At 45.9% G+C, this 18,419-nt stretch overlaps 1 long non-coding RNA gene across 1 annotated transcript; it reads right to left on the bottom strand.

Moving 5' to 3' along the window:
* Positions 1 to 591: 591 nt before the first annotated feature.
* Positions 592 to 9,676, bottom strand: LOC148715714 (uncharacterized). The gene is made up of 2 exons (XR_015995882.1): positions 9,471 to 9,676; positions 592 to 1,429 (listed from the first exon to the last, which is right to left on the bottom strand). It is a non-coding gene; the product is annotated as an uncharacterized LOC148715714 (long non-coding RNA).
* Positions 9,677 to 18,419: the final 8,743 nt, after the last annotated feature.

The raw sequence follows: 18,419 nt of genomic DNA, 5'->3' as shown, positions 1-18,419 counted from the left end.
CGAGGGCCGAATAAAAGGGAGAGAAGTGTCACTATATCAATGAGCTAGTGTCACTGTGATTGATCAGCTGTACAGGTTCTCATAAAATTTTTAAGATACCTCTTATTTAATAAGTTGAAAAGTAAGGTTGTGAAGGGTGTATCTGATGTTTTTGGGTAGCAAGGATAGATGAAGTTGAATATAATTTTTATCTGGATAATAATTGATTTATTTAACTATTATTACAACAGGAGGCTCAGGATGTTATTTGATTTTATTCACCTTTAGGAAACAGGCTGGTTTTTCTTTTATAGTTCACACCTCTCCAGTTATGGTAGAATTCTCATCTGTTGAGGTTTAGGGGTAGTTTGAGGAAAATAAAATGATCAGATTTCAATAAAATTTTTCAAGTCATAAGGCACATGTGATGATATTTTGAAGACTGACGATTGAAAATAACCTTCTTTCCTCTGCTAAAAATCCCCCCAGGTTATGACGACCAAAGCCCTAGTGATAACATTATCTTACTTTTCTCAACGCGACAGTTACATTTTGTGTTTCAGTGTCGTTCACGCCGGCTGTGATTCGTGAGAAAAACTTTTCAACCAAAACCCAGATTTCTGTGAAATTTAATGTTTTGCTGAAATTGCAAATACATTGCACTGCAAGTTGAAGCTCTCAAACACTCAAAGGAAAGTGAGTATTACAAATGTACTCAATTTGTTGAGATAGCAGTGACACAACTCAATTACTTTCCAATACGTCTGTGCTCGACAGGCCTCCTGTATCATTAACAAAAAGTATCATCTACATCGATCGCGCCACTAATTATTAGAGAGTACTGGAATTGAACTGGATTGTACACCCTTTTGCTTTTGGAAAATCAATCGAGTGCGAGTTCCTTTCGCCCATGCACCGCACAACGATATTGAAGACTACGACGCTTGAATGAAAGTTATAGAGGGAAAAATTGATAAGAAAAGCTGTCTGAAGAGGTCGTGACCCTATTGTTTTCCGACGAATTTTCCTCCTTCACTTCAATCGCGGGAAACCCAATCCGGCGCGTAGTGAAGCGTTAAGCCTTGGTGAAACGGCGCATGGTAGTCGATGATAGTTGATGACAGTCGATGATAGTTGAAGCGCGCGCTTCTGTTTGACCACCAACTATCATGCACTATCATCGACTATCACCAATTAGTATATACTAAAACAGTGGATAGCGTTGAAGGCGCGCTCTGATTGGCAGGTCAAACTCGGAATATCCTTTGCTATTTACCTCCGAGCAACTCGGAGGTAAATAGTGTAGCTAGCTAGTATCCGCTAGCTAGATATATATATATATCACTGTCATTAGTTCCTCTTGTGTCCTTACAAAATACTTTTCTTGGCTCCGCACTATCTTTCAAGCTTTGCAACCACCTCACTTCATCCCAAAATACTCCACTGTGTTCTGTGTAAAAAGGAAAAACAAAATACAGAAAAAAAGTCAACATAAAATCAATGTAGAAATCAATCGGAATTAACACTCCTTCATCGTAACACTAAAGAGCAATCCGGCCCGACAAGAATCATCGCCAACAATCAATTCTATACAACAAATTCTGGTATTGCCGCTAGCTTCATCAATATTTTGATTGTGTAAGCCCTACACTTGCCAGCTCCCTAGGGAATTATGTTGGCAACCCCCTTACATACAGAAAATCTTCTCCTCCCAGTAGTTTTGTCATTTAATTAACTCCCATAAGTGACCAAGACAGAATTTCTCCTTACAATATCTATTCAATATCTAGCAGAGAAGTACTGACAATAGCTAAAAACATCAGTTAGGGGATTTTAGGTTGATCCAATAAAAAATTCTCCAAACCAACTTCATAAGAACTCTATGGCAGACTGTAAGGAGAATCAAGGTAAGGAGACCTCGCTAGTGAAGTTGTAGATAAATGAACAATTAAGATAAAGGCAAAGAACGAAAAATTGCAACATCTCAATCATGAGGTCAGTTAATTCATACAGAACAGGACGATTCCTTGTAAAAATACACTGGCCCAATCAAAAAAAGAAAACATAAATATACATTTATAAGCCCTACACTTCCCTGCTCACTAGGGAATTATGTTTGCAACCTCCTTAAATACAGAAAATCTTCTGCACCCTGGAGTTTTGTCGTTAAACTCCCGTAAGTGACCAAGACAGAATTTATCCCTACAATATCTATTTTCAATATCTAGCAGAGAAGTACTGACAATTATAAGCTAAAAACAGTAATCAGGGGATTTTAGGTTGATGCAATACAGAATTCTCCAAACCGACATCATAAGAACTCCATGGCAGACAGTAAAGGAGATTCAATTTAAGGAGATCTCGCTAGTGAAGTTGTAGATAAACAAACAATTAAGATAAATGCAAAGAACGAAAAATCGTAACATCTCAATAATTAGGTCAGTTCATACAGAATAGGATGATTCCTTTTAAAAATACACTGCTTCAATCAAAAAAAGAAAAAAAGATATACATTGATAAGCCCTACACTTGCCAGCTCCCTAGGGAATTATGTTTGCAACCCCCTTAAATACAGAAAATCTCCTCCTTCCTGGAGTTTTGCTCTAACTGAGATGACTCAAGGACAGGTTTGTAATCTCTTCTCTAAATGAGATGACAGCAGAACTCCACTGCATATTCCAAATGAATTGATGAGGATTGCTTCTGAGAATCTCTCAAAAACCTTCATGGCATAAATTTCTATGGAGTCCACCAAGACTAGCACAGTACCAGATATTTTCAAACTATCTCCAGTGACTTCAATCTGTTTATAGACATGGCATATCATCACTGCGCCAGGAGAGAACCTGCCCATATTACAGTTCTATCACCCTTTAGTAGAGTTCTTATTGATCGATTGATTGATTGATGGACTTATTTACTCAACTTTAATCGTACAGATCTTCATCCTTTATCATCCTTTATTGTGACCAAGACAGAATTTGTCCCTACGATATCTAATATTCAACATGTATCAGAGAAGTAGCGAGAATAACTAGGAAAACATAAGTCAGGGGATTTTAGGTTGGTCCAGTAGAAAATTCTCCAAGCCGACATCATAAGAACTCTATGGTAGACAGTAAAGGAGATTGAATAGTCCATTTTACAGTTGTGTGCTTGGTTACCAAGCCTTTGAACGGGAGTGAGGCTAGGGATGACCTTGTTATGATACCAACCTTGCTGCCTTTCAAATGTAAATCACTTTGTTATCATGCTAGCTCGATAGAGGTCTCTATCACAACAAGGTCGTCTTTAGCCTCACTCTGAATCAAAGGCTTAGCGACTAAGAACACAACTGTAAAATGGCCTATTTAAGAAGATCTCGCTGGTGAATTTGTGGATAATATAAATGAACAATTAAGGTAAATGAGTAGAAAGAATTAAAATCACAACATCTCAATAATTAGGTCAGTTCATACAAAATAGGATAATTCCCGTAAGTACTAAAAGAAGGGAATGACCTAAAACCACCTGCAAAAATCTAAAACCACCTACAACCACCCACAACCACCACCTACAACCATCTAAAACCACCTACAACCACCACCTACAACCATCTAAAACCACCTACAACCACCACCTACAACCATCTAAAACCACCTACAACCACCCACAACCACCAACTACAACCATCTAAAACCACCTAACACCGCCTTCAGAATACTATTGTGTGACAATTTGTGACAATTTAAAAGCACACAGGAAATGTTGCTGTATGTCTCACATGTCATGACCAAGTTACTAAAACAAGGAATGACCTACAATGAGCTACCATGGAAACAAGGACTGACCTAAAATGATCGACAACGATTTACAATATGACCTACAATGAGCTACAATGGCCTACAGGGAGCTATTATGAGTGTTACAAAAAATTGTGGTGTGGCTTGTGTGACTTTCTAGGCCCATGATGGTGTGATGGTCTCTTTGTTTTGCTCTCTAAAAATTTCAACGAGTTAAAGCAGGCCAAATATGTCTCATAGTCTCGCGGTGCTGTGATACATGACCTTATGAATGGTTTTGATATGAAAATATCAATGAGTAAAAGGTGCTGACAGGCCAAATACGACTCATAGCCTCATGTTAGTGAAAAATTATGGCAGGCTTGTTATATAAGACCCTCAAAGACATCTTAACCGTCACCTATGTGACATTTATGTATCTGTAACATATATATGTGAAATTACTTGACATGTGTGTGACATATATGTATAGATTTTGGAGCAATTGTACGTATATTTAACATAGATGTATATCTAACAAGGTTAATTAACACATATGTAACACCCCTTGCCAAAAAAGATGGCCTTGAAGTATACTTTAAGTATACTAGAAGTAATGGTTATACTGCAATCATACTTCAATAATACTTCAATAGTGCTGCACTTACTAAAGTACATCTGCAGTACCCTTTCTTAAGTACACTTTAAGTATACTGCTCAAGAGAAAATCATGTTATTTATTGTTGATGTTGGGTTCATTGGTGTACTTTCAGTAAACTTCTCATGTACTAAAATCCCCAGTAATTCTTCAACATTCCTAGAAATTCCTTAGATTTCCTTGGAATTTCCTGCAAATTTGAGATTCGCAATATTTCAGGGAAGGCATTGATGCTCTGAATTGGAATTGCTAAGAATTTCAAGTCCTGTTGGCTATGAATGTGGAATTTTTCTTGGGATAATTAAAAAGTTTCTGATGTTACACAAGTAAAATACAGGAGCTTCTAGTCATGTGTTTGATAGTTAATGATGCAAAAAATATGACAGACACATTTAGTGATTAATAGCTGCCTAAAATCATTATATTAGCTTTGGAAATTGTCTAACTGCTATAAATCCTTCTTCATTTACAGCATTTGTTCAATAAAAGTTGAAAGAGGAGAACAGTGTCACAATTTTAAAGTCCATAAAACAGTACGGGACAAATGTACAAAAAGCAAGAGAGGCATTTCCAAAACAGCGAGACAATAAGATGAACTTTATTACTTGTAACTGTACCCTTACCAAAATTAAGTATATTTTTAGTATACTAATTCTGTAATGAAAGTGTACTGCAAATAAGATACACAAAGTATACTTTCAGTAGACTTGAAGTATGGTTTACAGTGCTACTAAAAGTATACTTGTAGTACACTTGGTCCGACCTTAAAGTGGAACACCCAAAAGTATACTTGAAGTATACTTGAAAGGTACTTAAAATTTTGCAGTGCACTTGAAGTATAGTTCATGAGTAGAAGCAATAGTGGCAAACTGAGTGGTACTTAAAGTATACTTTAAGTTATGATACTTAGAATGTATTCAAGATAATTATTATAAATGAATGGCATGCATACATGCAGCCAGTCAAATTAATATGCAATAAGAAGCATGCACCCTCTAGTTCATATGGCATGTGTTCAGCTTTATTATATACTTGGTCAAGTCAGATAGGCATTGAAACGTATAAGTATGAAATTCATTTCGTTAATTAATTTGGTACAACTGTCCATGACAATGAAATAAGCAAAATTTGTAAAAGACCGCTTCAAAATGGTCTTTTAATGTAAAAACAAATATATTTTACAATGAAATCCATCATTGGATTATTTTATAAAGTTATTACAATAAATTCCATGCAAATTAGAAGTGACTCTCATAATGTTGGGATACTTAACCAAAATGAGTTATTGTTTCAAAAGAAAGAATATCCATAAAATGGAGTTCATCATTCAATCATGTACAACAGAAAACAGATTTCATACAAATCAGCAGTGTCTTACCATGTCTCTAGCTAGGATTAAAGCCCACAAAAAAAATGGTTGTCATAAAATGTAACAAATTTATCATAAAAAATGGACTTCACTATTTAATAATTATAAAAGTAAGCAACTTGTGCAAATCATAACAGCAAATAGTTTATCTAGTGAGCATCCAATCATATCATATTAATTCATGTTAATAAATGTAATCAACAAAATTGTCTACTTTCCTAGGCGGTTTCCAACCACTTGCCCTTGTGGTTAGTGAACAAATTGAATTTCCAGGAATTCCTGGGAATTCTTAGGAATTTCAACTGAGAGCACCAATGACTTCCCTGAAATACATTGAATTTAAAAACTTGCTGGAAATTCCAAGGAATTTCAAGGAATGTTTAAGAATGACTGGGAATTTTAGGAATACTTGAAGGCAACTTATATCAAATAAATACATGGCTTGCATTATCTCTCAACTATAAATTCAAGTAGTCAATGAAATTTATTTACATGCTTAATTAACTGAGCTTTACATGTTGATTATTTGCTGTTGTCTATTAACTGCAATATGTAGTGATAGGATGAACTTTCTTTTTCTATTCTTAAAAACTTCATAAAAATTATCCTCAATTACAGCTGTTAATTAAAAATAGTCCTACTGAATCAGTAAATTTTGTTTGACACAATCTGTTGATTCTTTATCATGAAATGCAATAAGTTGGGTCATGTTTATTGCAAGAAATACTATCAGTGAAAAGATAGTCTTGAAAAGAATCAATTGATTTAGGATGATGATAGAAATATCATTTTATCCTTTCCTCCTTGAGTCAGGCTTTGACTTAATTAAATGCAGTTGTAACTTCTTTGGATAAAACTCTTGCGTATTAAAATTAAAATGTAAGGTGTCAAGCAGCATCTTCATGCGATATGTTGTTTGTTTTTGTTGATACTGCAAGTTAAAATTGAGAGATTTCTTCTAAAGTTGGACTGAACACTCTTGGGAGTGAAAGGCTTAATTACATTAAAAGAATTGATTTTTGAAAATGAAATTCTTGTTGAAACTGTAGTAATTAATTGCATTGAAGTTATCCCAAACTGCAGACTTAAGCAGTTGTTTTTCTTTTTTCTGGTGGCCTCGCAGCTTGCCAAACGCAAGAAAAATAATCCTGAAACCTTTAGTCTATGGATAGAGTTATTTCATTGTAAAGCATAAGCTTAAGAAACTGTGTCATGCAAGTGACCGATTCACTTCACAGGTTTGACCACATACCAAATATTACAATTTGTACCCACCACTAACTTTGAGAATCGTAAATGGCCGCTCAAGCCTTGTACTGGCCAGTCAATAACTGTTGTCTCTTCTTTTAACTTGATGGCGCCAACAACTTGCTTTCCATTTACAACACTACTTAAATTTCTACTGTATTTAGATCATTTTTGAAATACATGATTGTAATCACAGTTTCTTTAATTAACCTCAATTGACATGAATTTTTAATGATTCTGTCATTGTTGTACTATAATCGTTTTAGCAAATTTTTTCCATTGAGAACTGTTATAATTATAAATAGAAAAACTTAAAACTGAAAAGAAAATGAGAAGGTCGCTCTGTGCGGGAGCAAGCACAACCTATCTCACAATAGGTAGCTCCCATTAATACTTTTTGTCACATATGTCAAATGTATGTCACATATATGTGGCATATATTTTATATTTATTTGTGTAAAATTGATATGTTGACATATATGCCACATAACTGGACATAGGTTCTAAATTGCTACATTTGAGACGTGTGTCATATATGTGACACATATGTCAGATAAATTATGTTACATGTATGTGACATATATTTTACATATATCTGCTACATATGTATGCGACAGATATGTTACATGTATGTGACATATGTGAGATACATATGTAGCAGATATATGTAAAAGATATACATGTGGTTTTGGTAAGGGCCATTAGAAAGGAACACCTATACTTTTCTATTTTCAAAATAACCAGCCGTTTTAGGAAAGAAAAAAGCCATAGGTAGTTCAAGTGGAAGTAAGACTCTTATAAAATGTAGCTGCTTGACTCCTCATGCAGGTTTTGTAAGTTTTGCTTTTTGAAATGAAACCATTGAAAGCAGGCCTTATACCTCAGCATTATCATCAATGGCAAAAGTGAGGAAAAACTGAGTAAAATTTTCAGGTGGGTTTTGAAGCATTTAGAGACATTAAAAAATACTTGACTTAAATATTGTAACCTCTGCAGAGAGTGAAGATTGACTTTTTCTGATGTTTGTTACATGAATGTTTATCCCCTCTACTAATGGAATTAATTAAAGTGCCTATAAAATTTCCAGTAGACCAACCATGAGTATAAATTAAAACATCCATTTGGGGTCTTTTAGCCCTTTAACTCCCAAGAATTGATGATAATTAATTGTGACCTCCAATTGCTCCACATTTCCTGGTAAAAAAATTGGGGAGAATTGAGTTTTAGACCAAGATAACTTCTACCTAATAAGTTTGAGTATTGTAGTGCGTGTAGCTTAGTGCCAACCAATTTTCAATTGTGTAGGAAAATGAAAATGAAATTTCATTTTAGTTTTTCGTTGCGCTGTAAAAAAAAGAAGTTGGACTTGAATGTTTTCGTATGGACTTTGGAAAAGGTGTTGCACGTGAAGTCAAGTGGCTATCTTGAAAACAGGGAATGGGGAATCTTTAAAAGCGGGACTCTCAAGTAGCGAGAAACTTTAAAACGAGAAATATTTAGGGGCGTAAAATGAACCCGCCGAAATGAATGAGCGGTCTGGTGAAGCTGCTCTTTAATTCAATTTTACGCAAGGGAAGCATGAAAATTAACGACTGTTGACACAGGTAAAATTACGTTGCAATTAAAAGGGCAGTCAGCAGATACCTTGAATGCTGAAAATGGTGAAATTGTTAAAATTATTTAGGCATGAGAATCTTTATTTTCATCAAGATATTTGGTTGCTACAATTCTGTTTATAAGAAAGCGTAGTGAAGGGCTTAATTTGTCGTTGTTTGTTCAAGGATGAAATAAAGAACTTTTTGTGACCAAAATGTCGCTCTTGTTCATTTACAGTCATAGGAAACGGTACTATCAAGCACCGACTTTAATAAGGACGTGTGGGAAGGCTTTACAAACGGGGATTAGGCGAAAATAAAGGGCAAAGGCAAAATGGGATTAGGCGGAAAATAAAACTTGATGAAAGGTAACAGGTACGTGAAGAAACAGAAACATTTCGCGCTCTAAGAAATAGGTAGAAAGCTGAATATTGTGATCCAAAAATACTAACTGTAGGCATAGTTGGTCCCTTCTACTAACTATGCTTTAGCACGCTTAAAATTGGGAAACTTTATACTCGTTGAAGTTTGCAAAAAGTTTTGAAACATTCGTTGGCTGTTTTATGGTATGATATGAAATTTTCACTTGAACACGACAAGGACTTTGACTTGAGTTGAAGAATGAAGAAGCATAATATTTTCTAGAAAATTGTAGTTGTTTGGAAAAAAAAGTCGCTTGCAAGTTTAAAGATTCCTAGGTGCTGTAGAAGATTAGACATTTGTGAAGAATTATAAATGTTATAAATACGCTGTACCCGAATGAAGAGCGCGCATTATCTAAATGGCGTTGGTTTATGGGCAACCATATGGAGTAAAGTTGAAGCCTAAGCAAGGTTGTTATAAGTGAGCAAGTTACTTACAGAAATCCTGCGATTGGAGATGAATTGCAGCTAGTTCTTTGCGCAAGAATAGCGGTCCGGGCCTGTGAATAAACATTTAGATGGCAATATACAGTAGCGTGCGGATGGTTGCTGCGAATAAATGTACGTAACGACCCGTATGTAGGTGATGACGCGTGAAGGAATTGTGACGTTGCATTCGAGCGGCAAAGTGTAGTGAAGTGAAGTTTTAGTAATGGCGGGCGGGTTGAAAGGAATAAAGGGTGGAGTTATGTTGTTTTGGTTGATTTAGGGCCGCCTGGTGACGGAGGGGCATCATGAAGCCTGGAAGTCCGTAAGCCTTGTGTATCATTCAAAGAATGGAGTGATAGGAGACGGGGGCCAGGTGGAAAGTGTAAAAGCAACTCTCTATGTTAAATGCGCAAATAAACAAGCATGGCGCGTGGAGTTTTAGAGCTTGTAGAGTGGGGGTTTTAAATGTGGTGTTGAACAGGCGAGTTGCTTTTAGACTTAGATAGATTTTGATATATGCTAAAAGCGCTACGGGTGCTCGCGAATGAAATTTCGGATATGCAAATGTAAAAGGGCACGGCCGCGTGGCATGCCTGCAAAATCCGAGAAAACGCGCGCTGGTGGCATGTTGAGAGCCCTGGCAAAGATGGGATACGTGGGCAGGGAGGCTGAAACTCACTGAGCTTGTAGTCCAGCGGGATGGGTATTACGGCGCACAAAGCGCGCGTCTCAAACAATAGGCACGGCCGCGTGGCATGCCTGCAAAATCCGAGAAAACGCGCGCTGGTGGCATGTTGAGAGCCCTGGCAAAGATGGGATACGTGGGCAGGGAGGCTGAAACTCACTGAGCTTGTAGTCCAGCGGGATGGGTATTACGGCGCGCAAAGCGCGCGTCTCAAACAATAGGCACGGCCGCGTGGCATGCCTGCAAAATCCGAGAAAACGCGCGCTGGTGGCATGTTGAGAGCCCTGGCAAAGATGGGATACGTGGGTAGGGAGGCTGAAACTCACTGAGCTTGTAGTCCAGCGGGATGGGTATTACGGCGCACAAAGCGCGCGTCTCAAACAATAGGCACGGCCGCGTGGCATGCCTGCAAAATCCGAGAAAACGCGCGCTGGTGGCATGTTGAGAGCCCTGGCAAAGATGGGATACGTGGGCAGGGAGGCTGAAACTCACTGAGCTTGTAGTCCAGCGGGATGGGTATTACGGCGCGCAAAGCGCGCGTCTCAAACAATAGGCACGGCCGCGTGGCATGCCTGCAAAATCCGAGAAAACGCGCGCTGGTGGCATGTTGAGAGCCCTGGCAAAGATGGGATACGTGGGCAGGGAGGCTGAAACTCACTGAGCTTGTAGTCCAGCGGGATGGGTATTACGGCGCACAAAGCGCGCGTCTCAAACAATAGGCACGGCCGCGTGGCATGCCTGCAAAATCCGAGAAAACGCGCGCTGGTGGCATGTTGAGAGCCCTGGCAAAGATGGGATACGTGGGCAGGGAGGCTGAAACTCACTGAGCTTGTAGTCCAGCGGGATGGGTATTACGGCGTGCAAAGCGCGCGTCTCAAACAATAGGCACGGCCGCGTGGCATGCCTGCAAAATCCGAGAAAACGCGCGCTGGTGGCATGTTGAGAGCCCTGGCAAAGATGGGATACGTGGGCAGGGAGGCTGAAACTCACTGAGCTTGTAGTCCAGCGGAATGGGTATTACGGCGCGCAAAGCGCGCGTCTCAAACAATAGGCACGGCCGCGTGGCATGCCTGCAAAATCCGAGAAAACGCGCGCTGGTGGCATGTTGAGAGCCCTGGCAAAGATGGGATACGTGGGCAGGGAGGCTGAAACTCACTGAGCTTGTAGTCCAGCGGGATGGGTATTACGGCGCACAAAGCGCGCGTCTCAAACAATAGGCACGGCCGCGTGGCATGCCTGCAAAATCCGAGAAAACGCGCGCTGGTGGCATGTTGAGAGCCCTGGCAAAGATGGGATACGTGGGCAGGGAGGCTGAAACTCACTGAGCTTATAGTCCAGCGGGATGGGTATTACGGCGCGCAAAGCGCGCGTCTCAAACAATAGGCACGGCCGCGTGGCATGCCTGCAAAATCCGAGAAAACGCGCGCTGGTGGCATGTTGAGAGCCCTGGCAAAGATGGGATACGTGGGCAGGGAGGCTGAAACTCACTGAGCTTGTAGTCCAGCGGGATGGGTACTACGGCGCACAAAGCGCGCGTCTCAAACAATAGGCACGGCCGCGTGGCATGCCTGCAAAATCCGAGAAAACGCGCGCTGGTGGCATGTTGAGAGCCCTGGCAAAGATGGGATACGTGGGCAGGGAGGCTGAAACTCACTGAGCTTGTAGTCCAGCGGGATGGGTATTACGCCGCGCAAAGCGCGCGTCTCAAACAATAGGCACGGCCGCGTGGCATGCCTGCAAAATCCGAGAAAACGCGCGCTGGTGGCATGTTGAGAGCCCTGGCAAAGATGGGATACGTGGGCAGGGAGGCTGAAACTCACTGAGCTTGTAGTCCAGCGGGATGGGTATTACGGCGCGCAAAGCGCGCGTCTCAAACAATAGGCACGGCCGCGTGGCATGCCTGCAAAATCCGAGAAAACGCGCTCTGGTGGCATGTTGAGAGCACTGGCAAAGATGGGATACGTGGGCAGGGAGGCTGAAACTCACTGAGCTTGTAGTCCAGCGGGATGGGTATTACGGCGCACAAAGCGCGCGTCTCAAACAATAGGCACGGCCGCGTGGCATGCCTGCAAAATCCGAGAAAACGGGCGCTGGTGGCATGTTGAGAGCCCTGGCAAAGATGGGATACGTGGGCAGGGAGGCTGAAACTCACTGAGCTTGAAGTCCAGCGGGATGGGTATTACGGCGCGCAAAGCGCGCGTCTCAAACAATAGGCACGGCCGCGTGGCATGCCTGCAAAATCCGAGAAAACGCGCGCTGGTGGCATGTTGAGAGCCCTGGCAAAGATGGGATACGTGAGCAGGGAGGCTGAAACTCACTGAGCTTGTAGTCCAGCGGGATGGGTATTACGGCGCACAAAGCGCGCGTCTCAAACAATAGGCACGGCCGCGTGGCATGCCTGCAAAATCCGAGAAAACGCGCGCGGGTGGCATGTTGAGAGCCCTGGCAAAGATGGGATACGTGGGCAGGGAGGCTGAAACTCACTGAGCTTGTAGTCCAGCGGGATGGGTATTACGGCGCGCAAAGCGCGCGTCTCAAACAATAGGCACGGCCGCGTGGCATGCCTGCAAAATCCGAGAAAACGCGCGCTGGTGGCATGTTGAGAGCCCTGGCAAAGATGGGATACGTGGGCAGGGAGGCTGAAACTCACTGAGCTTGTAGTCCAGCGGGATGGGTATTACGGCGCGCAAAGCTCGCGTCTCAAACAATAGGCACGGCCGCGTGGCATGCCTGCAAAATCCGAGAAAACGCGCGCTGGTGGCATGTTGAGAGCCCTGGCAAAGATGGGATACGTGGGCAGGGAGGCTGAAACTCACTGAGCTTGTAGTCCAGCGGGATGGGTATTACGGCGCGCAAAGCGCGCGTCTCAAACAAATGGCACGGCCGCGTGGCATGCCTGCAAAATCCGAGAAAACGCGCGCAGGTGGCATGTTGAGAGCCCTGGCAAAGATGGGATACGTGGGCAGGGAAGCTGAAACTCACTGAGCTTGTAGTCCAGCGAGATGGGTATTACGGCGCAGAAAGCGCGCGTCTCAAACAATAGGCACGGCCGCGTGGCATGCCTGCAAAATCCGAGAAAACGCGCGCTGGTGGCATGTTGAGAGCCCTGGCAAAGATGGGATACGTGGGCAGGGAAGCTGAAACTCACTGAGCTTTTAGTCCAGTGGGATGGGTATTACGGCGCGCAAAGCGCGCGTCTCAAACAATAGGCACGGCCGCGTGGCATGCCTGCAAAATCCGAGAAAACGCGCGCTGGTGGCATGCTGAGAGCCCTGGCAAAGATGGGATACGTGAGCAGGGAGGCTGAAACTCACTGAGCTTGTAGTCCAGCGAGATGGGTATTACGGCGCACAAAGCGCGCGTCTCAAACAATAGGCACGGCCGCGTGGCATGCCTGCAAAATCCGAGAAAACGCGCGCTGGTGGCATGTTGAGAGCCCTGGCAAAGATGGGATACGTGGGCAGGGAGGCTGAAACTCACTGAGCTTGTAGTCCAACGGGATGGGTATTACGGCGCGCAAAGCGCGCGTCTCAAACAATAGGCACGGCCGCGTGGCATGCCTGCAAAATCCGAGAAAACGCGCGCTGGTGGCATGTTGAGAGCCCTGGGAACGATGGGATACGTGGGCAGGGAGGCTGAAACTCACTGAGCTTGTAGTCCAGCGGGATGGGTATTACGGCGTGCAAAGCGCGCGTCTCAAACAATAGGCACGGCCGCGTGGCATGCCTGCAAAATCCGAGAAAACGCGCGCTGGTGGCATGTTGAGAGCCCTGGCAAAGATGGGATACGTGGGCAGGGAGGCTGAAACTCACTGAGCTTGGAGTCCAGCGGGATGGGTATTACGGCGTGCAAAGCGCGCGTCTCAAACAATAGGCACGGCCGCGTGGCATGCCTGCAAAATCCGAGAAAACGCGCGCTGGTGGCATGTTGAGAGCCCTGGCAAAGATGGGATACGTGGGCAGGGAGGCTGAAACTCACTGAGCTTGTAGTCCAGCGGGATGGGTATTACGGCGCGCAAAGCGCGCGTCTCAAACAATAGGCACGGCCGCGTGGCATGCCTGCAAAATCCGAGAAAACGCGCGCTGGTGGCATGTTGAGAGCACTGGCAAAGATGGGATACGTGGGCAGGGAGGCTGAAACTCACTGAGCTTGTAGTCCAGCGGGATGGGTATTACGGCGCACAAAGCGCGCGTCTCAAACAATAGGCACGGCCGCGTGGCATGCCTGCAAAATCCGAGAAAACGGGCGCTGGTGGCATGTTGAGAGCCCTGGCAAAGATGGGATACGTGGGCAGGGAGGCTGAAACTCACTGAGCTTGAAGTCCAGCAGGATGGGTATTACGGCGCGCAAAGCGCGCGTCTCAAACAATAGGCACGGCCGCGTGGCATGCCTGCAAAATCCGAGAAAACGCGCGCTGGTGGCATGTTGAGAGCCCTGGCAAAGATGGGATACGTGAGCAGGGAGGCTGAAACTCACTGAGCTTGTAGTCCAGCGGGATGGGTATTACGGCGCACAAAGCGCGCGTCTCAAACAATAGGCACGGCCGCGTGGCATGCCTGCAAAATCCGAGAAAACGCGCGCTGGTGGCATGTTGAGAGCCCTGGCAAAGATGGGATACGTGGGCAGGGAGGCTGAAACTCACTGAGCTTGTAGTCCAGCGGGATGGGTATTACGGCGCGCAAAGCGCGCGTCTCAAACAATAGGCACGGCCGCGTGGCATGCCTGCAAAATCCGAGAAAACGCGCGCTGGTGGCATGTTGAGAGCCCTGGCAAAGATGGGATACGTGGGCAGGGAGGCTGAAACTCACTGAGCTTGTAGTCCAGCGGGATGGGTATTACGGCGCGCAAAGCTCGCGTCTCAAACAATAGGCACGGCCGCGTGGCATGCCTGCAAAATCCGAGAAAACGCGCGCTGGTGGCATGTTGAGAGCCCTGGCAAAGATGGGATACGTGGGCAGGGAAGCTGAAACTCACTGAGCTTGTAGTCCAGCGAGATGGGTATTACGGCGCAGAAAGCGCGCGTCTCAAACAATAGGCACGGCCGCGTGGCATGCCTGCAAAATCCGAGAAAACGCGCGCTGGTGGCATGTTGAGAGCCCTGGCAAAGATGGGATACGTGGGCAGGGAAGCTGAAACTCACTGAGCTTTTAGTCCAGTGGGATGGGTATTACGGCGCGCAAAGCGCGCGTCTCAAACAATAGGCACGGCCGCGTGGCATGCCTGCAAAATCCGAGAAAACGCGCGCTGGTGGCATGTTGAGAGCCCTGGCAAAGATGGGATACGTGAGCAGGGAGGCTGAAACTCACTGAGCTTGTAGTCCAGCGAGATGGGTATTACGGCGCACAAAGCGCGCGTCTCAAACAATAGGCACGGCCGCGTGGCATGCCTGCAAAATCCGAGAAAACGCGCGCTGGTGGCATGTTGAGAGCCCTGGCAAAGATGGGATACGTGGGCAGGGAGGCTGAAACTCACTGAGCTTGTAGTCCAACGGGATGGGTATTACGGCGCGCAAAGCGCGCGTCTCAAACAATAGGCACGGCCGCGTGGCATGCCTGCAAAATCCGAGAAAACGCGCGCTGGTGGCATGTTGAGAGCCCTGGGAACGATGGGATACGTGGGCAGGGAGGCTGAAACTCACTGAGCTTGTAGTCCAGCAGGATGGGTATTACGGCGTGCAAAGCGCGCGTCTCAAACAATAGGCACGGCCGCGTGGCATGCCTGCAAAATCCGAGAAAACGCGCGCTGGTGGCATGTTGAGAGCCCTGGCAAAGATGGGATACGTGGGCAGGGAGGCTGAAACTCACTGAGCTTGGAGTCCAGCGGGATGGGTATTACGGCGTGCAAAGCGCGCGTCTCAAACAATAGGCACGGCCGCGTGGCATGCCTGCAAAATCCGAGAAAACGCGCGCTGGTGGCATGTTGAGAGCCCTGGCAAAGATGGGATACGTGGGCAGGGAGGCTGAAACTCACTGAGCTTGTAGTCCAGCGGGATGGGTATTACGGCGCGCAAAGCTCGCGTCTCAAACAATAGGCACGGCCGCGTGGCATGCCTGCAAAATCCGAGAAAACGCGCGCTGGTGGCATGTTGAGAGCCCTGGCAAAGATGGGATACGTGGGCAGGGAAGCTGAAACTCACTGAGCTTGTAGTCCAGCGAGATGGGTATTACGGCGCAGAAAGCGCGCGTCTCAAACAATAGGCACGGCCGCGTGGCATGCCTGCAAAATCCGAGAAAACGCGCGCTGGTGGCATGTTGAGAGCCCTGGCAAAGATGGGATACGTGGGCAGGGAGGCTGAAACTCACTGAGCTTGTAGTCCAGCGGGATGGGTATTACGGCGCGCAAAGCGCGCGTCTCAAACAATAGGCACGGCCGCGTGGCATGCCTGCAAAATCCGAGAAAACGCGCGCTGGTGGCATGTTGAGAGCCCTGGCAAAGATGGGATACGTGGGCAGGGAGGCTGAAACTCACTGAGCTTGTAGTCCAGCGGGATGGGTATTACGGCGCGCAAAGCGCGCGTCTCAAACAATAGGCACGGCCGCGTGGCATGCCTGCAAAATCCGAGAAAACGCGCGCTGGTGGCATGTTGAGAGCCCTGGCAAAGATGGGATACGTGAGCAGGGAGGCTGAAACTCACTGAGCTTGTAGTCCAGCGGGATGGGTATTACGGCGCGCAAAGCGCGCGTCTCAAACAATAGGCACGGCCGCGTGGCATGCCTGCAAAATCCGAGAAAACGCGCGCTGGTGGCATGTTGAGAGCCCTGGCAAAGATGGGATACGTGAGCAGGGAAGCTGAAACTCACTGAGCTTGTAGTCCAGCGGGATGGGTATTACGGCGCTCAAAGCGCGCGTCTCAAACAAATGGCACGGCCGCGTGGCATGTCTGCAAAATCCGAGAAAACGCGCGCAGGTGGCATGTTGAGAGCCCTGGCAAAGATGGGATACGTGGGCAGGGAAGCTGAAACTCACTGAGCTTGTAGTCCAGGGGGATGGGTATTACGGCGCGCAAAGCGCGCGTCTCAAACAATAGGCACGGCCGCGTGGCATGCCTGCAAAATCCGAGAAAACGCGCGCTGGTGGCATGTTGAGAGCCCTGGCAAAGATGGGATACGTGGGCAGGGAAGCTGAAACTCACTGAGCTTGTAGTCCAGCGCGATGGGTATTACGGCGCGCAAAGCGCGCGTCTCAAACAATAGGCACGGCCGCGTGGCATGCCTGCAAAATCCGAGAAAACGCGCGCTGGTGGCATGTTGAGAGCCCTGGCAAAGATGGGATACGTGAGCAGGGAAGCTGAAACTCACTGAGCTTGTAGTCCAGCGGGATGGGTATTACGGCGCACAAAGCGCGCGTCTCAAATAATAGGCACGGCCGCGTGGAATGCCTGCACAATCCGAGAAAACGCGCGCTGGTGGCATGTTGAGAGCCCTGGCAAAGATGGGATACGTGAGCAGGGAAGCTGAAACTCACTGAGCTTGTAGTCCAGCGAGATGGGTATTACGGCGCACAAAGCGCGCGTCTCAAACAATAGGCACGGCCGCGTGGCATGCCTGCAAAATCCGAGAAAACGCGCGCTGGTGGCATGTTGAGAGCCTTGGCAAAGATGGGATACGCGAGCAGGGAAGCTGAAACTCACTGAGCTTGTAGTCCAGCGGGATGGGTATTACGGCGCACAAAGCGCGCGTCTCAAACAATAGGCACGGCCGCGTGGCATGCCTGCAAAATCCGAGAAAACGCGCGCTGGTGGCATGTTGAGAGCCCTGGCAAAGATGGGATACGTGAGCAGGGAAGCTGAAACTCACTGAGCTTGTAGTCCAGCGGGATGGGTATTACGGCGCACAAAGCGCGCGTCTCAAACAATAGGCACGGCCGCCTGGCATGCCTGCAAAATTCGAGAAAACGCGCGCTGGTGGCATGTTGAGAGCCCTGGCAAAGATGGGATACGTGAGCAGGGAAGCTGAAACTCACTGAGCTTGTAGTCCAGCGGGATGGGTATTACGGCGCACAAAGCGCGCGTCTCAAATAATAGGCACGGCCGCGTGGAATGCCTGCACAATCCGAGAAAACGCGCGCTGGTGGCATGTTCAGAGCCCTGGCAAAGATGGGATACGTGAACAGGGAAGCTGAAACTCACTGAGCTTGTAGTACAGCGAGATGGGTATTAAGGCGCACAAAGCGCGCGTCTCAAACAATAGGCACGGCCGCGTGGCATGCCTGCAAAATCCGAGAAAACGCGCGCTGGTGGCATGTTGAGAGCCCTGGCAAAGATGGGATACGAG

This window comes from Stylophora pistillata, unplaced genomic scaffold (assembly GCF_964205215.1).
Source record: "Stylophora pistillata unplaced genomic scaffold, jaStyPist1.2 SCAFFOLD_1341, whole genome shotgun sequence".
Lineage (NCBI taxonomy): Eukaryota > Metazoa > Cnidaria > Anthozoa > Scleractinia > Pocilloporidae > Stylophora > Stylophora pistillata.
Note: the sequence above shows the minus strand (reverse complement) of the source record. Positions and strands in the feature narration are given on the sequence as shown.